We start from the raw sequence: 21119 nt of genomic DNA, 5'->3' as shown, positions 1-21119 counted from the left end.
TGATACACCACGTGCATTAGCCATTGGTTGAGGGCTAATCTCAGCGAGAGGGATGGAATGAATTCCTGGCACTTCTGGTCCACTGAATGGGCATGTAGAGTGGGCTTTGGGGGTCAGAGAAAGTCCCTTAGTTGGAAGATGCAGGTGCTAGCAGTTGGAAGTAAGGTTGGTGTGCCCTCAAGTGGGAAGGGAAGAAGCTGGGGGAGGAGCACTGGTAGTTACATTTTTCGTATCTATTAGACTCTCAGATTTGAAAGGAGCTGGGGCTGGAACAGCTTGGGGTGGGGAGAGAGCTGCTAAAGCAGCTGGAGGCTGGCTGTGTATCTCTCCTTCATGGAGTTTTACTTGGGGTCTCTCCCTGTGGGCTCTCCACCTGGGCTGGTTTGAGCTTTCTCTCCCAGGGTGGCTTCAGAGCCATCAGATTCTCACCTGGTTGACCAGGGATTCAAAGGCAAGTGTCCCAAGAGAACCAGGAGGAAACTACGTTGCTTTTTGATGACCTAGCCTCCAAAGTCACATAGCGTTGCTTCCCCTGGAATGCCAGATTCAAGGGGAGGGAACACAGGACCCCACTTCCCCACGGAAGGTGGGTCAAAGTCACACGTTAGGAAGAAAATATGATCTGCCACAGTGATGATGTTTCAGTAACATTTTGGAGATACATTGCAAAGCTTTTCTTCAGTGTAAAACTATACCATCTCTGGATACCTTTGAATATTCCTGGGGCTCTTAACACTCAGGTTCTTTACTCTGATTCTAGAAAAAATTTCATGCCTTATTCTGCCAAAGCATATTTGGCATACCTGGAGCTCAGCTTGGCATCTGAGCTGACTTAGGGTATGTTTTACTAGCCCATATTCCATCTATGAGATATACCATAAAATAAGCAATCTCAATCAATATGCAACAAAGATCACCGATGGTAGACACCATAAAGAAAAAGACTAACAGGTTTGACTAAGGCAAAATTAAAACTTCAGCACATCAAAAATACTATAAGCTAAATCAGGAAAAATGAAAACTGAGAAACTTTTGCAACATTATGAGAGACAAATAATTGGTATTCCTAATACATGAACGACTTTTACAACTAAATTAGAAAGGATAAATAGGGGAAAAAAGGGGGCGGGGAATAAATAGCTAATCCCCAAAGAAGAAAAACAAGGTATCAAAATAAATGAAAAATGTTTAGTTTCTCTAATAATTTCTTCAATAAAAAAAAGATTTACCATTCTATATTTGCCTATCAAATAAAAACAATGAGACATTATTTTAGTTTTGCCTGTCGAATTGGTGAAGACTAAAAAGAATTATAATATCACATTGGCCAGAGCATAGGGAAATGTGCTGTCACACTGCTGGAGGGCAGTTTGGCAATAGGTATGGGAAGCCTTTGAAAAGACATGACTTTTTGATCCAGCAATTCCTTATCTGGGGATTTTTCCTATGAAATGCACAGGCACTTAGCTCCAGTATTGCTCATATTAGAAAAACTTATAATCGACAGTGGTGGTTAAAATAGAATACTCTGCCACCTTAAAAATTATTTTATATATATATATCCATAAGTAGAAAGAGGTTCATAATATATTTTTAAGTGAAAAGGCATAGGGCAGTTCAAAAGAGTAAATGTAATATAATTTTATATGTGTGTGTTTGTACATGGCTCCAGGAAAATATAGTAATCTCCCCTTATTCACGGGGGATGCGTTCCAAGATCACAATGGATGCCTGAAACCACAGATAGTACTGAACCCCATGTGTACAATGTTTCTTCCTATATATACATACCTGTGACAAAGTTTAATTTATAAATTAGGCACAGTAAGAGGTTAAAAGCAATAAATAATAATAAAATAGAACCATTATAACAATATATTGTAATAAAAGTTATGTGAATGTGGTCTCTCTCTCTCTCTCTCTCTCTCTCAAAATACCTTATTGTACAAATTTAACACCTTTTCTATCTTAACTAAGTACTTAACATGCACTGTGTCCGTAACTTTTGCAGTTTGAGGTGCACCAACAAAACTAGCACAATTTTCTTTTTCTTTCTTCACAATTTCACAGATAGAAGACTGGTTTTTGCCATAGATCTTAGCAACCTCAGCAAACAATTGTTTTTCTTTCCTTATCAAGTTGGGAACTTTCACCTTTTCACTTAAAGGAAGCACTTTGGGGTTTCTCTTCGGCATATTTGAATTACCAGCGTCACTACTCTTGCGCATTGGGGCCATTATTCAGTAAAATAGGGTGATTTGAACACAAGCACTGCGATACCATGACAGTTGATCTGATAACCCAGGAGGCTGCCAAGTGACCAAGGGGCAGGGTACGCTGGACAAAGGGATGATTCACATCCCCAGGAGGGACAGGGTTGGGGCCACATGAGATTTTATCACGCTACTCAGAATGGCGCACAGTTGAACACTTATAGTTTATTTCTTAAATTTTCCATTTAATATTTTCAGACCCCAGTTGACCGAAGGTAACTGAGACCTCGGAAAGCAAAACCCTGGATAAAAGGAGACTACCGTATTTCCATGTATGTATATAGTCCAGGAGAAAAAAAAGAATGAAATGCTATACATCCAAGTAATTATCAGATGTTACCTCAAAAAAATATGATTATGGATGGTCTGTAATTGAGTCTTTTTATCAGTGTATCCTAAGGCTTCTTTATGATGAGCATATTCATACGATTTTTTAAAATTCTGAAGGTAAATGTGACATTCAAGCTTTAAAAATGTATTTTAAATGACACAAGAGTACATGGATATATTCTAATTGTAAAAATTCTAGTGATACGGTAATTATAAATAAATAGTATAAATAACAAATATTAAGTATATAATTATATATATTGTATAATATGCATATAATTATATAAAGTAAAGTCCTCCTTCACCACTAAATTATTTTCCAAAGGGAAAAAAATAAGGCAAGATTCCCTCACCTTTCATAAACACAATCCAGATATGGTTAAACACACACACCAATGGAGTTAGTATCTGAACACAGTGTAATAACTGCTTATTATCTTAGTTGAATGGGCCTAACTACAAGTCGGGAAACCATGTAGTAACAGAAGAGGCAGGCCTGGCTTACTCTGACCAGCGTGAGAAATGCCCACAGTGTGGCTGGTCACATTTTAACCCAGAACCTTGTAGTTCCACCCAGAGAGGCATACCACTGACAGATTGGGAGGAAGATAATGTGAGGCAGAGGGAGTTCAAACGCAAGACTCAACCCTGGAATTGAAAGGCTGGCCATGGTTCTGAAGGCCCAGCCAAGAGGAACTGCTTACACGGAAGCCTTAGGAGTGAAAATCTTCTCTCCGAAGGCTGACAGGTGCAAGATTCAAGTCAAATTTCACATTACATTCGACCTGAGCTATTTTTATAAAGCTCCAACAAAGTCAGTACTTTTTCCAGCAGTGAGTAATGCTTTAAGAAAGCTTTGCTTCTCTCTCATTTATCCCCCTGCCTTTGCATTTACAGAGCTCACCAGGAAAAAAGGCTGCCTGCGTGGATATCCCCTGAGAGTTTTCATTATTGTGTGAAAAGCATTTTAGTTGCGCTGATAAGAATCTGTTTGTGTAAATAATCTCTTCCTAGGAAACCTGGAATTTTTCTGCCTCTTGATCACAAAGGGATGACTTGACTCTCAAAGAAGAGACAGGTTTGATCATCAGAATCCTCACCTCTTTCTGTCCCCTGGTCCCTTAGTGCACATTCAGGACACACTCAATTTCTCTATGCTTCATTCTCCTTGAATATGAAGTGAATACAGAAGAAAGACTCTAATGATAGTATTGAGGGGGAAAAGAACAATTTTCTAGATGTTTCTATTACATTACAAGCTACTAAGAAACACTGGGGCAGTTCAAAAGAATGAAGACATATGGGGGTTATAAGTGTTTGGGGAAACTAGCTATTGGGCGGAAAGGGCTATAGAACCACGAAGCATTTTTATTGTGTTCTGCTAATCCTAAGAGAAAAGTCTGTTCTTGCTGATGCCGTTAGATACTTTAATCTGTTGCTTTAGTTTATATCTTCTGGCACTACCTGCCAGACTATAATATTAGTTTTCAAGAATCAATTACCTTTTGGCATTTTAAGCACATCTGTGGTAGATATATGTCAGCCCTAGCACAGCCCAAAAGAACGTTGGCCCTTCCGTCCTGCACACCATGTAGACACGGACCACAGAACATTTTCAAATGCTGGGCTGGCATCTGCACCGCCACCCCTCCACCCCTGCATTAGAAAGCAGCACAGCGTGAATACGGAGAGCCTGGGCTTTGGTGCAGGCTGGCACTTGGGTGCCAGTCCTGGTGCTCGTGATGTTTTTCCTTTTTGCAGGCTCCCTGCCTCTCTGTTTTCCCATGCATAAAATGGGGTGGTGATAATAACACATCTCATAGAACTGTGTGATGATTAAATAAAAGCATGCATGTGAAGTTCTCAGTATGGGGACAGGTAGGTAGAAAATATTCTATAATGTTAGGTCCTAAACCTTTTTTGCCAGACCGTAAGGCAATGGCATCCCTCCCCATGGTCTGCAATGCTGCCTCCCACTCATCTTTGCTTCTTGCCATCCCTCTGCAGCTCTGTGGAATATTCTTTCAGAACACAACCCGGTCAGTCCATCTGACCTCTTTGGTTTTGCCCTGCTATTGTGTCTTATATCCATTCTCCTTCCCAGATAGTAAAACCCACGAGGGCAGAGAATTGTGTGTTAGCTTTGTGCACAGAAATATTGGGGAGCAATATTGGGACTTCTCAGAGGACAGAATGGGGTGGTGTAGAATCAATTTTATATAAATATCAAAGGGCAGGCTTTCAAACGGAGATGGTAACTGGGGCCAAAGAGGGAGGATAACGTTCCTGCGGATACAGAGCCTCCTTTTGCTGAGGCTGGAACAGATGTCCCTCTGTGTGGCAGTGGGATCTCATTTTGCCTTTCTGGGCCCTTCCTCAAATGCTATCTCTGACCCCAAGGCTCTTCCTCACCCATCCAACCCACTGGCTGGTTAGTGCTTCCACGTATTTTCACTTACCCCTGCTTTGGGGTTTGACCCAGGGGAACTGGTCTCCATAAGGGGGAGCTGGCCCCATCCCAGGACCCCAACAAAATGATTCTGGCTGGTCATTTGGTGCCTGCAGGCTTCTTAGGTGATGCTGATGAATGGTGCAAGCAGCTAGATGTGCAGGATGTTCTGTGTCCAAGTTCCCTAGCCATGTAGATTCTGGGACACGGTCAGCCCTTGGTAAACGTTTGTCTTGGCCCTCAGCTTGATTTCACATTGGTGCCATGTTTTGTTTGCCAGTCTCCCAAATAAAGAAAGATGCAGGACAGCTTCTGGTACTGCCAACCAGGCCTTAAACTTTCCATCCTGTATGAGCGAGCCTTAGTCTCACGGCTCCCTTTTAAATTAAAGCAGTCAAGTGGTTAAATATTCATGCTTTGCTTATTTCAGTATATTTAATTTATTGCGTATCACTTTTCCTGGGTTTTATATAAACTTGTCCGAGGACTTTTTTTTTCAGTGTAAATTCTGGCAGAGCGCTCCCTTTTCCTTGGCAGGAAGTTGATTAGTTAAAGAATATAAAATGTCTGCCTAGCTAAGAAGATGATATCTTTTTTTTTTTTTTACAGATTGCTCTTGTACTTTAATAAAAATAATACTCCAGTCATTATCACCATCATTAATCAATCTTTAGCGATTATTAATGTGGTGCTTCACATAAGGTGCCGTTAAAACATCTGCTTCGTTTTATTCCCAAGGCTGGAAACCACTGCCTCAGCTTGCTGCCCAGCATTTTCTATTCCGTTAGGTGCTGAAAATGAAGTAGAGATTGTTTTTTTTTCCTTCTCATTTCTCCCCCTGGTAAAAATGGAATCATATCTTCCCCTTCTCTCTCTTTTTGCAGAGCAAGTCTTCACCAAATTCTATCTTACAACTGTCTTGGTCTGGAAGATGTGATAAGAGGGCTATTTCTCAGACCTGAATAGTAGGTTAACTCTTCTCCTTCGAAAGCCTTCCTCACCCTCACACCCAGGGTTTTGGGAAGCCAAAGCGTTATGCAGATACAAACATGATTGGGGCTAGATTGAGGTTCAGAACTCTTGTGGATGCATATCTAAAGCAAAAGGCTGACAACAATCAATGAGAATTTAAGGTCTTTATAGGAGAGCTTCTAACTATGGCCCTTGGAGGCATACTTTTCTTTTTTTAAGAAGTCATAAGGCCCTGTCGTACCCAATTTTCAAATATGTGAAGAATGATCCCTTGATTATGGGGAGCTAATTGAAACTGAACAGGCGCTGCTGCGGCCTGCACACTGCACGCCCCACTGCCCCAGCATAAAACAGACATCATCACTTGCACCGCCTCTTGCCACCCACAAGGCATCTGTTAGAACCTAAGGACGAGTCTCGGTATTAGCCAAAGAGAATACCAAAACAAAGTTAGACATTTAAATTAACTGCCAAAGAAGAAATCATATGTCACTTTTCTGTTTAAGAGCATTATATAAGCAGCAACAGAAGAAAGGAAAAAAAAGGAAAAAGGAAGGAGGAAGGCAGGAAGGGATGGAGAGGGAGCGTGAAGGGAAGGAGGATGGGAAGGGAGGGAGGGAGGGAGGGAGGAAGGACAGAAAAACTAAGTAGAAACTTAAGAAATGTACAAGAACTATAGGAAGGAAATTTGGGGAGTTATTGTAGGACATAAAACAAGAGTTTTATAACAAGAGAATGGGGATGGGAACAAGTAATATTTTAAAAAGGCAATTTCCAAATTAATCTGTGAATTTAATGCATTTAATCGTAAATGAAATTTTTTAGGGAACTTGAAAAGTTATTCTTAATTCTACTATCCGAAAGACTAATTTGTTAGTAAAGGGATACTTGTATTGCCTGATATGAAATTTAAAAGATGTGATATTTAAAAGTGTTTACTAACGTAAGAGTAGACTAATGAATAAAAAGAATAAAACCCAAACATATACATAGATAAAAATATTTTATATGTGATAGAGATGACATTTCAGACAAGTGAGAAAATGATAGATATATATTGTTTTAGGAAAACTATTTGGTGGGGTGTTGTGTTAGTTTCCTAGCGCTGCTATAATTAATTACCACAAAGTTGGTGGCTTAGAACAACACAGAAATTTTTTCTCTCAGATTTGAAAGCCAGAAGTTGGACATCAGTTTTATCGAGTCAAAAGCAAGGTGTTGTCAGGGCCTCCCTCCCTCTGGAGGTGTTAGGGGAGAATCTGTTCCCTGCCTCTCCAAGTTTCTGGTGGCTGCTGGCATTCCTTGCCTTGTGGCTGCATCACCCCACACACTGCCTTCATCTGCCATCACCTTCTCCTGGTCTCTGTGTGTCAAATCTCCCTCTGTCTCTCTCTCATAATGACACTTGTGATTGGATTTAGGGACCATCCAGATAATCTAGAATAATCTCCCCATGTCAAAATCCTTAAATTAATCTCAATCATCAAGATCCTTTTTACATACAAGGTAGCACATGTTCCAGGGATTAGGACCTCATCTCTTTGGGTGGCCATTATTCAGCCTACTACAGGGGTAAATTAGATTCTCATCTCACCTTATACAACAAGTAAATTGATAGTGTGTTAAATTCTTAAATAGAAGAATATGAAGTCAAATAGTCATCTGATCTCAGAAAGGGAAAGGCCCTTTTAAGCATAAAAGAAAAGATTAATGGTTCTGCTTATGCAGAAATGTAAAACCTTGTTTAGGTCTAAAATTACCATACACAAAATTACAAAGAATTGACAAATTGGAAAAAGCATTTGCAACAGACAAAAAGTTTCTATCATTAATGTATGAGGAGCTTTTGTAAATCAGAAAAAGAAATCTCCTAACAGAAAAATAGTCCAAGAATAGGAGTAGGCATTTCACAAAAGAAGAAAAATCAAAAGGTCAATGAACATTAAAAAAAAAAAAAATGTACCCTTGTAGTAATCAAAAGCAAGTTAAATGTTGATGATATATTCATTTGGGCCAACAAATTGACAAAAATTATAAAAATTGCAAGAACCCATAATGCAAGAAGATGAGGAAATTTCCTCATTTAATTCCTCACATTAAGTTATTGGTGCAGCCTTTCTCAAGAACTATTTTGCAATAAATACATAAGGCCTTAAAATGTGTATTCACTTTGAGTCATAAATTGTGATGTTAAATTATGGCAATAAATGAGCAACTAAACAAACAGAATTGTACCTGCATGCTCCTTATAGCTTCATTAAAACATGGCAAAATTACAAATGGTCTAATATCCCATAATGGAAAGTGAAAAATGTTTACAATATGTGGTTAAATGAAAAGAACAAGTTACAAGGCCATCTGTACATCTGGTCCCTTGACCGTGTGTGTATCTGAAATACTGAGTGAAAATGTTAACATCTGTCCTCATTGGAGGTATAGGACTATGGGTGATTCTTCCCATCATTTAAAAATTCTTCAATTTTTACACTGAGTATGTATTACTTTTGTAATTTGGAAAGAAAAGATAAATGCATATATTTAAAAATGATCCATACAGAAAAAAGTCATATCTTCTAAATGTGGCAAATACTCTTTCCATCTTCCTTTCCATTTTCATCTCCCTTGGCTACCCAACACCTGCCCAGTGTTGCTGCAGCAGAAGAGAATCTCAGCCTTCTCTGAGCTGGATCCTGTGTTCTCATAAGCTTATGTCTTTATACATGTTGTTCCTTCTGCCCCAAGTCCCCAGAGAATCCTACCACTCATAGAAAACCCAGTCCTCTAAGGAGGGCAGAGAATCTTCACGATGCCTCTAGGGAGAATAAATTACTTCCTCATCTTTGCTGTCACAGTTGAGCACACTTCAATATGCTGCGATTGTATTTCTATTCTATTTAGGTGCCATGGCTCTATTTCCCTCCTGGATTGCGAGCTTAGTGCAGGTGAGTCAGAATCACATGGGAACCTCCAGTCCCCGGCACAGGACGTGGGGTAGGGGGTTAGATTGGCCCACGTAGAATGTAAAGAGAAAAAGGCTACCCCCAGCCATGGTGCTAGGAGGGAAAGTAAGGTACAAGGTGCCCAAAGATGAGAGTCAAACCTGATCTTTTTGGATTGGTCAAATGGGTATTTTTAAATTGGACATAATTCTTTCAACCTACTGATTGATGTTGGTTGAAATTAAATTAATACATTTCGGATTTGGTTTGAGTTGCCTGCATATTTTGGATTTTTTTTCTTAGTGTGAAGAAAGCTGTTTCATTGTTGCTTCTCCTTAACTTTTAATTAACGTTAAATGCTGCAGTTTTGTTTAGCATAGGCTGGTGGTGTTTCCAAACAATCTCACCTTTTTACAAAATCAGATTCCTGAGTCCTGCTGAATCATTGACTCTGCGTGAGTCTTTGAAGATAATTAGAAACAGCTGGGGAGCAGAGACGCCTCAACACATACCTTTCCATAAAAAGAAGAGAACAGGTGAGAAATAGGAGTCAGAGATTAATAAGCCTGGGGCTGGTCAGGTCACCTCTCAGAGTCATAACTCTCTGTTTTTATTAAATAAGGAAAGGAGCTTCCATGGCATTTGGTTGATAGCAGCTGCTGGATCTGAGACGTTAGGAAGGAAAGAGCAGGTGTCTTTAAGGAGCTGCTGGGGCTGGTTGTAAAGCTGAGCTCTCAGCCAGGGAGTCAAGATGCCATTTACTTCCAAGTTGTCACTGGACTAAGTAGGGAATTGTCTGAAGAAGATCATGGGTGAGTTTAGAATTAAGTAAACAAATACATAGACTCAAATTTTATTGCTCTGGGAGTAAAAATAAGTGTGCTGGATTTCGGTGCACTTTTTCTTTCTAGTAGCTCGCGTTCCATTTTGTATGGTGGCATTTGTATATATTAGATGTAGTAGTTGTGGAATAGTTTTACTCTAGGTTTTAATTTTTTTCCCTCACATTCCCAGTGAAAGCCTGAACTGCCCACTCCCAGATAGGGAGCAGAGCACAGGACGGATCGGAAATATGTGTGTCCAGAGGCAGGAACGTGTACCTAGGGCTGGTGCTGGCTCGAGAACTAAGCAGCTCGAGCTTGGGTGAATCACAGCCTCCAGGGCTCAGTTTATCTCTCGATAGGGTAAGGGACACAGACTAAATCATTGTTATTGATGAAATTGATTTTTTAAAAATGGAGTGTAGTGATTCTGGCTGAGATCAAGGAGGACCCAGACTCTGTCTGCTAGCCTTGCCCTGCTCCCTCTCTATCCGGACACCCCAAGGAAACCCATGGAGTTTGAAACGGGATGAAACCTTAATAAAATTGCCTTGTCACTCATCTGAACTCACTCCCTCATTTGAAGACATCCACCCAATCTGCAAATTAATTGAAAAATGATTTAAGTACTTCCCTGGTGGCACAGTGGTTAAGAATCTGCCTGCCAATGCAGGGGACACAGGTTCGAGCCCTGGTCCGGGAAGATCCCACATGCCGCGGAGCAACTAAGCCCACGAGCCACAACTACTGAGCCGGCAAGCCACAACTACTGAGCCTGCACGCCACAACTACTGAAGCCCGCGCGCCTAGAGCCCATGCTCCACCACAAGAGAAGCCACTGCAATGAGAAGCCCACACACCGTAAGAAAGAGTAGCCCCCGCTCGTCGCAACTAGAGAAAGCCGCACGCAGCACCGAAGACCCAATGCAGCCAAAAATAAATGAAATAAATAAATTTTTTAAAAAAGAAAAAGGATTTAACTGTTTACTGAGGTTTTAAACAATGAAACAAATCAAACAAACAAAAAACTATGAGAAGGATATTCAATTCATCACTAGAGCATAATTTCTCTCTGGGTCTCCCTCCCCACTCCCCTCCCCTCCCCTCAAGTCCCACCTCCCCTTCCTGCTTCCAAAGTCCTGCCCTTCCTCCCTTCCACTCAGTACATGCAGACTCCTCAACTCAGCTTCCAGGGTGTGATTCCCACCCTCCTTCCTCCCCCTCCCCGCTCCTTAGCTCCTTAGCAGACCTGTCCCTTTCTCCTTCAGTCCCTTTCTGTCCTGTCCGATGGGAATCTCAGCTTCTCATTACACTCCAGTTTTATCTCATTCTGCCCCCTTAAAACTCCATTAACTCTGTGAACAGTCCCAGGCAGGTAACAACAGCCCAGTGCGAGATTCATGAATTTCTTCTGTTTAGAGTGGGGAGTGGGGAGGGGTTGGGAAGAGATCAAAAACGCTTATAGCTGAGTATATTCTTTACCAGTTCTCTCCTCACGGGTGATCCTAATGCCCCATTCTTAGAACTCCCACCTTGCCTCCTGCTGTAACTCAAATCACTAAAAACAGTGTGTGACTGGGACCCCTGGGTCAGAAGCACTGTGCAAGGTTTGCATTTTGGGAGGTGTTTTTTATGCTCATTTCCTCTTCCTTCTGTGTTTCTTTTGTTCTTTTTTCCTAACCAGTAGCCATTCCTAGGACCACTTCCCACTGCCCCAGCATTTCTGTGCCGGGACAGATGGTCCAGAATGGAAGGTCTCCCTGGCTCTTTAAGGAAGCCTTGGGATCTTTCCAAGTGAGTTGCCCGATAGGATTCATCAGGCTTTGTGTGGACACAGGGGCACCCGTGGGGGCAGCAGGCCGAGGGGGCGGGTCCCAGCTAATAACTGAGGTCCTTCAATTATCATCGGGGTGTAGATGCAGCTCTGCGGCTAGAAGTATAGCACTTCCTGCTGTGGTCACACTCACCTGTGTCCCTGTGGCTGGGACTTTCTCAGACACATTCAATATAAGTTTAAGTTTTTTTTGGCTCCACATGAAAGAGAACCGCAATCTCCGTCCCCAAGTCAGAATGACTGTGTTTTCCTAATCACTGTGCACACATTTCTTGCCTTTGATATGTGTGGATCCATTTCCTTATGCGTTACTCACTACTCTGGTGCCATAGTCCCTGCTGTGACCCCCGCACGCACACGCACGCACATTCACCCTCACACCCCTCTGGAGAAAAAGCCCTGTTGCCCGGCTTTGGACAATGCCAGGACCCCCCAGAGTGTGCACTCTATTCGCTGCTTGCCGACCAACCTGCCCCTTTGGCAGCTGCAAACCAACCACATCTACAGATCTTTGCTTTTCTCTTCCTCCACTGGCAGGGCCACTTGTAAAGGTAGGTGATGGAGGAAATTTTAATACACAGCAGGTGAGTGTGAGTGTGTGAGAGAGAAGGAGAGACAAAGAGACAGAGAGAGAGCACGAGTCTCCCAGGCATCACTCAGCTGGGTCTGTATTTGTATAACATTAGTTTCCTGCAGGGTCATCGGGCTGGGGAACCAGTTCTGCCTCATTGTAGAGCTGTGTGCCTGCTGCAGATTGCATTCACCCAACATACTTTCTCCTCCCTTTGTGTGCTCGTCCCCGTGGGCTGGAGCCCGGGCTTTGCACTGGCCAAAAGAGACATGAGGGAGCCCAGGACTTAGATGATCTTGTCCGAATCTGACACTGCCAGGAGAGGCAGAGAGAGAGGATCATGACGGAGTGGTTAATGGCATATGTTCGGTGGACCCAGGTTGTCTGGATGTGAATCCTGAACCTGCCTCCTACCAGGTCTGTGACCTTGAACAAGCTACTTAATACCACGGTGCCTCAGTCTCCTCATGTGTAAAATGGGGATGATAAGACTAGCACCCCGCTCATGGGGTTTTTGTGAGGGCTGAATTACTTAACATAAGTCTCCTTCGCAGGAAGCTCTAGATAAGCACACTGACTATTTGTTATTCATAGAAACAATGGGAATAATCCTGTGCTGTTGCACAAAGCACAGGCCCCGCTATTATTACTAGTTGTGTGAGTTTGGGGTGAATTAACCTCTCTGAATCTCATTTTCCCCATCTGTAAAATGGGGATGAAATCAGAACCCCCTCCCCCCCCGCCCCAACAGGACTGTGCCTTATTATTAAGCACAAGTTTGGTTGTTGGAAATGGAAATCTGTAGTTGATCACGTCTTTGCTGCTGAAGATTGTGCCAGGCTCCACATGCCCTGCTCTAGGAACTTTGAAGTTGTGGACCAAAACATCTCAAATATTTAAAATCCAAGAAGGACCAAAAAAATAAATGCAAGTCATGACTCATTCTTTGGGGTCACATGTCTCATATCCCAAAGGGTTTAGGAGGAACTTGCTTTTTCTGAATCCACATATGATTGCTCCAGAAGGACCTCCTTTGACCACACCAGGAGAGCTAAAGGGCTGATGGGTTCTGAGGAGCAGAGGAATGCTGTACAGATCTGGGATGTGGGATGGAGCAGAGCTACTGATTCTATTATTCCCGATTCTGCCACTTCTTTGCTGTGTAACCTTTGGCATGTTAGTTAACCTCTCTGAATCTGAGCTTTCTTCTCAAAAGGAAGATTAATAAGGTGTCATAAAGAGTGTGGCATGAATCTGCAAATGTTTGTTCCTTTCTCTTGGAAAAAAATTAGCATCTGGGTTTATCAGGCCAACCTTTGGATCTGGGTTGATGCATGGGACATGGTTTATGAGCTATAAGAAGTGAAAATGCGGTGTGATTTTAAAGTTCCGAAGGTACTTATTATAAAACAACAGGTGTTTTTTAAAACCCAGCTGAGTTGGTAGTGGGCTTTCTGGATCTGGCCTTTGATAGCTCTCCCACAGTTAAACAGTTTGCTCTTCAATCTAGGAGTAGTTCAGCATCTTAAATCATGAAGCAAATTACTGTGTATACTAATCTCTTTACCATGTTAGATAGGATGACCATGTAAAGGATAAGGAATAGCCTTAGGATGGGTGCTTGCCTGTGCGTAGCTTGGACAGATCAGATAAAGAGAAAGCCGAGGGCTTCCCTGGTGGCACAGAGGTTGAGAGTCTGCCTGCCAATGCAGGGGACACGGGTTCGAGCCCTGGTCTGGGAAGATCCCACATGCCGCGGAGCAACTAAGCCCGTGAGCCACAACTACTGAGCCTGCGCGTCTGGAGCCTGTGCTCCGCAACAAGAGAGGCCGCGACGGTGAGAGGCCCGCGCACCGCGATGAAGAGTGGCCCCCACTCGCCGCAACTAGAGAAAGCCCTCGCACAGAAACGAAGACCCAACACAGCCAAAAATAGATAAATAAATAAATAAATAAAAATTAAAAAAAGAGAGAAAGCCAAAAGGACCATAATGAGCAGCCTGGGGATGAAATGAAGATGGTCTGACATGGCCTCTCCTGGGGTCTTCTGGGAATCGCTGTGGGGTTATGGCTGGAGTCACGGGAGCTAATCCTTCCCAAACTCCCACTTCCTAAGCTCTGAAAAATCCTGCCCTGGAGGCATTTTCAAATGCTGGTCACAATCCTTGAAAATCAGCCTACTTTGGCCATCTCCTGTGGGGTATCTATTGATACATTGGGCTGTACCTGTTCTGAAATCTGACCACTTCCACTGTTATTCTCTGATCCAAGTCATCATTATCTCTCAGCTGAGTTATTGTATATAATCTCCTAACTGATATCCTTGCTTCTGCCCTTGACGTCGACTGAAGCCAGAGCACTGCACTCTGTTTGGCATCATCTACTGACTCCCCATCTCACTTAGAGTAAAAAAAAAAAAAAAACCAGTATACTGACCTAAAAGGCCTAATCAATCTGGCTTCTGCAACCTTCTCTCTCTGTCTCCTAGTCTCCCTCTGCTCCTTGCTCTGTGCTGCCCCAAAGGCCTCCGTAGGAACTATTCCTCCAACAGAAGCCTGTGCCCAGAATTCCAGATCATTCTCTCTTCAAACCTTACTCACTGGTTGTTATTTTTACTGGACACACAGGTCCTAAAACTTGGAGATCATGTTTTTAATAATCCCCCAAAGGACAGAGCTCAAACTCTGTTCCTCCAGCCTGCATGCGTTGTTCCTTTCTCTGAATTCCTAGAGCATTTTTATTCCAGGAATCTCATAGTTTGATGACTTATTTATACTTTGCCTGGACTGATCCTTACTCATAACCCATTTTAAAATTGGGTTATTTGTATTTTTATTAGTGAATTATAAGAGGTTTTAATGTATTCTAGACACAAGCCCATTATTAAATATATGATTTGCAAATATTTTCTCCCATTCAGTGGAGTTCTCTTAATTTTCATGATGGTATCTCTTGAAGCACAAAAGTCTTAAATTTCAATGTAGTACAATTTATCTAATTTTTCTTTTTGTTACTGGTGCTTTTGATATCATATCTAAGAAGGCTTTGCCTAACCCAAGGTCACAGAGATCTCCAATATTTCCTTCTAAGAGTTTTATAGTTTTAGCTTTTAAATTTAGGTCTGTGATCCATTTTGAGTTAATTTTTTGTGTATGGTATGAGGAAGGGGATTTAACATCATTCTTTTGCATATGAATATCCAGTTTTCTCAGCAATATTTGTTGAAAAGACTATTCTTTTCCCAGTGAATCATCTTGGCACTCTTGTCAAAAGATAATTGACTGTAAATGTGAAGGTGTTATTTCTTGACTCTCAATTCTGTTCCACTGATGAGTATGTCTATCTTTATGCCATAACCACACTGTTTTGTAGCTTTGTAGTGCGTTTCAAAATCAGAAAGTATGAGTCTTTCTACTTTGTTCTTCTTTTTCAAGATTGTTTTGGCTATTCTGAGTCCCTTGAATTTCCATATGAATTTTAAGACTGGCTTGTCAATTTCTGCACAGAAGCCAGCTGGGATTTTGATAGAGACTGCCTTGAATTTGTAGATCGATTTGGGGAGTATTGCCATTTTAATGATATTAAGTCTTCAGGTCCTTCAACGTGTGATGTCTTTCCATTTATTTAGTTCTTTAATTTCTTTCAATAATGTGTAGTTTTCAGAGTATAAGTTTTGTACTTTTGTTAAATTTATTGTTAAGTATTTTATTTTATTTTATGATGCTATATAACTGGGTTAAGGATTTTATTTAAAAAGCAATGGAAGTCATTGAAGGGTTTTAAGCAGGAATGGGCATGACCATGATTGAATTTTTAAAGATCCCTCTGGCCTCTGTGTTGAAAATTCATTTAAGGGGGTAAGAGTAGATGAAGGAAGACCAATTAAGAAGATGCTGCAGTGGTCCAAGTGAGAGATGGTGGTAGCTAGACAAGGATGGTGAATCAGACATGGTAAAATGTAGACAGACTCAAGGTGCCTTTAAAGGAAATTCAATAGGATATAGTGATGGATTGGATTTGAGAGCATGAGAAAGGGAAGTATCAAGGCTTTTATCTTGTGTAACAGAATGGGTGGTGGGGCCATTCATTATGATAAGGAAAACAGGAAAAGAACCAATATATAGTCTTTAAATACCACTTTACCTTAGAGATAATTCAATCCAACCCACATATTATCTCCATTGATTTTTCTAAGACTTTTATGAGGTAGGTAGGATAAGCATTAATGTCCTCAAGTGCTGAGTGATAAAACTGAGGCCACCATGGGAAAGAGCACTGATTAGAAATCAGAAAGCATGGGATTTGGCCCAGGCTATGTTAAATATTGCTGGGTTCCCTTGGTCATAACAGTTAACTTCTGGAGTGGTTGGCTTCTTTATCTATCAAATGTGGGACTTGGTGAAGTTATCCCTAAACTCCCTTCTGATCTGCCTTCGTTCACTGTTACCATTCATTCAGAAATACATGTGGGGTTGAGGTACATGGGCAGAAACACATCTGATGATGGAATTGGGATGTGAACTCATCTCCCAATTTCTAGTCCTCTCATTTATTTTTTTTCCCCACTCATATTTTATGAGAGAAATGGACGTCTCCACCTTGCTCTGGGCAAGATCCTGGGCAGTGTGGTTTATTCTTGGGTCAATACATCTAATTTTAAGTTTTGGCAACAGGGACACATTAGTTAAAAATCCCCTGAAGCTGTGATTGTGTTTATGATTGTCTTTAATATGTTTGTAAGACTTGTGCTTCAGGCATTAACACTTCTATTCCCACTGTGACTTTAAGCCCTTGCCAAATTTAGAAATACTCTCTTTTCTCTCCTCCTGTGGTGCCCACTCAGAAACTTTCTCAATCAAGAATGACTCATGGGTTGCTGCCCACAGACCAGAGCTTAGGTATTCACTCTGGAGTGTGTCAGGAGTAGTTCTTAATCTCTTATGAAATCTGATACACGGTAGCAGAAGTCCACCTATGGGGTGGGAAAAGTAAATACCAAAAAAGTGTTGCTGTACTTGAAAAAGGATCAGTGAGTTTTCCCAGGTGATGAAGAGTGAGATTATTGCCCCCAAACCCAAGCCCTCACCACCAAGCATCACCCGCTCAGGACTCTGAGAGGGTGAGGAGAAGACTCGCTCTGTGCTCAGCTGGTTCTAGGCTCAGGCTTCCTCCTCGGTGGCCTTTGTAACCTGAATAAGGAAGAGGGAGGAGGGATTCTCTTCAGGACCAGCCTTTGAATTGGCCGCCTGGATGAAGGCCCAGGACACACCTGATCTAGTCAGTTTCCAGCAGCTTCTTTCAAACAACAAACAAGCTCAGCATTTACGCAGTGTATATACATTTCCATCACAATAGCTGCCCTGCTTTTATGGAACCGGGAACAATTTGATAGTGCAGATAAAGGGGGAACGCTTTGAAAGAGGAGACCCACTGAAATAACACCTCTGTCAACGGGGCACGTTTCCTCCACACATGATCCCTTTGGACGAGTGTCACATCGCAGAGAAACAGGATAGCGACTCCAAACGGTCATTTCTGCACATTTTGATGATGACTTTTACAGAGTTGACTGCAGAGCTGTCGGGCTGACAGAACTTGCCCCCCAGCTGGGCAATGAGCCCCGTCCTTGGCTGTGAACAGGGACGGGGAGTTGGAATGTGTGCAGCCGAGCGGGGGACACATCTCAACGCGTCACTCCCTTCGGAGGGAAAACAAGCCTTTCAGAGAGTCTGAGAGTCCACAAGTTTTAAGAAAACTAGCTCATGTCTGAAATGGGAAGAAAAGCGAATTATATGCTCTGGAGCGATGAGTCCCCAATGTGACTACATAGCAGAATTGCCAGGAACACTTGGAGAAATATAAATTCCTAAGCACCTGCCTGGACTTATGAAATCAGAATCGCCCTCCTTCCCCTACTCCCCCGTGAGGGAATGGGGGAGCAGGAATCTGAATACATTCACACCCCAAATCATTCTGACGAGATGACTGACGAAACTCCACTCTGAGAGCATTCATCCACAGGGCAACCTTGAATCACTGCTCTCGCCACAGTCAGAGGAGGGCTATAATCAGCACTTCTTTGCTTTCTGTGAGGCGAATATGTTAACAGGACAATAAAGGTCACTATTTCAGGGGAATTGAGAGGACAATCTGAATGAGAGAGGATTTTGAAAAATAAAATGAGTAAAGGTACAGCTTCCTGTTTTTTTTAATTTTTTAACATCTTTATTGGAGTATAATTGCTTTACAATGGTGTGTTAGTTTCTGCTTTATAACAAAGGGAATCAGCTATACATATACATATATCCCCATATCCCCTCCCTCTTGCGTCTCCCTCCCACCCTCCCTATTCCACCCCTCTAGGTGGTCACAAAGCACCGAGCTGATCTCCCTGTGCTATGCGGCTGCTTCCCACTAGCTATCTATTTTACATTTGGTAGTGTATATATGTCCATGCCACTCTTTCACTTTGTCCCAGCTTACCCTTCCCCCTCCCCGTGTCCTCAAGTCCATTCTCTACGTCTGCGTCTTTATTCCTGTCCTGCCCCTAGGTTCTTCAGAATTCTTTTTTTTTTTTTTTTTTTAGATTCCATATATATATGTTAGCATAGGGTATTTATTTTTCTCTTTCTGACTTACTTCACTCTGTACGACAGTCTCTAGGTCCATCCACCTCACTACAAATAACTCAATTTTGTTCCTTTTTATGGCTGAGCAATATTCCATTGTATATATGTGCCACATCTTCTTCATCCATTCATCTGTCGATGGACACTTAGGTTGCTTCCATGTCCTGGCTCTTGTAAATAGAGCTGCAATGAACTGGAACTGCTTGCCAGCTCTTCGTATCTGAGCAATACCAAGCCTGCTGGGTGAGTCACTAACATTTGAGGTCCTGCATTCCCAGAGGAGAAGCGATGGGACTGATAAAGTGGACCACCAGAGTAAACTGGAAGCACTCTCCCCTCGCCTGGTGGGGCTTCTGCCATCTTTGCCGCTGCTGCTTCTGCTGCTTTTCTAATGTTTCCGTGTCAGGCAGGGATTGGGGAGGAGGCTGAGATGGGTACAGGCAGGGGACTCCAAGCTTTGGGTGAGGGGAATGGAGAGGGCAGGAGTTGGGGGGGGGTGGAAGGACGAAGAAAGCCTTATAGAAGATCAGTTCACCAAGAAGGGAAAAGAGTTGGTGATTTACTCTGTTCTGAAGGTTCTCTTCTGAGGTCCGAGGGCAGAGCTCACATACAAGGGACAAGCATGCACACTGGCCCCCGTACCGGCCTCCCAGCCCATCGAGCTTTACAGCAGGTTTCAGCCACCGGAGACTAGGGCTCAGAGTCTGCCTCTGCTGGGTCTGTATGGAGGAGACTGGTACACATTTCTGCTTCCTTCAACAAGGTCTCTCACCCTTGAGCTCCCACCCAGAGCTCCTTTGCCTCTTGTCTAAATGTACGTTTCTACTGTACCTTAGAAGAAGGTCTTTCCTTTAGAGTTAGGAATTTCCACTTCCCTTAGTACATTAGGTGGTTGAGATGATAATTCTATGTAATCTCTTTATAAAGCTGGCCAAATTGAGCTTCCCTCTAGCCTGAGGGTCCTCTGTGACCTATTGTTAACCTCTAGGTCTACCCCTCTGCCGCCCATCTCTACCTCAAATGTATGGACTGTTTACCCCACTGGACCATAACCTTCTGGAGGGCAGGGAATAGGGATCGTTCATCTTTGGATCCCAGCACCTAGCATGCTGCTCGGCACTCAGGGGCTAGTGGTTCGTGCTGGATAAAATTGAAATTAAGTTAATCTGATAATGTGTTATGTGTCCCATAACACATACACCACCTTGCCAGCCCGTGTCAGAAAGATCTAGGTCAAAAGATCTTGTTCTGCCGATATTAGGGATGTGTTAAAAACTTCTTTTTTGGACAATTCAGATAGTCAGCAAAAGTCTGCAGATCATTGCCGTAAACAATGTCAAATGCACTCTTGCATTCCCCTCAAGATGCCCAGCCCCCTCAGCCTGTGAGGTCTGAGGCAGCTCCCCATGAGGTGGGTGTGAAGAGTGAGGCCCACAGCCCTGGCCATGCTGCTGGGGCGTCCCAAGCTGGAGGTTCCCAGGCTGCTGCAGGATGGGCTCCGTGCTGGCTTCCAACCTCCAGCAGCTCAGGTTGCCGGCTCAGCCCCTCCAGATTCAAAGGCCTTTGGCCTCATCTGGAACTGTCCCCTATGGCCCATGGGTCTTTAGGATGCTTTATCATTTTATCTCCTGAGCGTGTGGTACCTTCCTGTGCTTCCAGTCTGGCTCCTGAGGAGTGTATGGTTGGTGGTCATTTGCATACATGGGGGACATCCTTCTTCTGAGCCTGACATCTTGGTGGCTTTTTTTCTCTGTCCAGGAAGGTGGCTGCCCCACTGCTGTATGTCACCACGGCTGTGTGTCACCACTGCTTCCTTGGCAGCTCACTCAGGGTTTGAGAGGCTCAGCCTCCCTGTTATATCAAGGTTTCCAGTATGTTAAATAAAAATGCCGAAACAGGCTAACAAGAATTGTGACTTTTTTTTTTTATAGTTATGTTCAAGAAAATGATGCTTTTAATACGAAATGTCACATTTTGTTGATTTTTATACATGACAAAAGTATGGTTTAAAAATATCTGACTGATGTGAAATATCAAAAGTTTTATAGCAAAACAATGTAACTTTAAACATTGATAATCATGACTATTAGAAGGATGTCGTGACTTATGAGAATGTCATGACTATTTTGATTTAAATCATTGCTACATTCTATTCATCATCTATTGATTACATTCTAAAAAGAGACAAAAATGTCCCATCACGGAAGGAAGTGTCACATAATATAAAGTTGCTAATTACAAGATAATTATAGGAAATGTAGAAAATATTAATTTATAGTGCCTTAGAGACAGTCTGGGTCTG

Source organism: Eubalaena glacialis, chromosome 4, assembly GCF_028564815.1.
Source record: "Eubalaena glacialis isolate mEubGla1 chromosome 4, mEubGla1.1.hap2.+ XY, whole genome shotgun sequence".
NCBI lineage: Eukaryota > Metazoa > Chordata > Mammalia > Artiodactyla > Balaenidae > Eubalaena > Eubalaena glacialis.
This window is presented reverse-complemented; position numbering follows the sequence as displayed.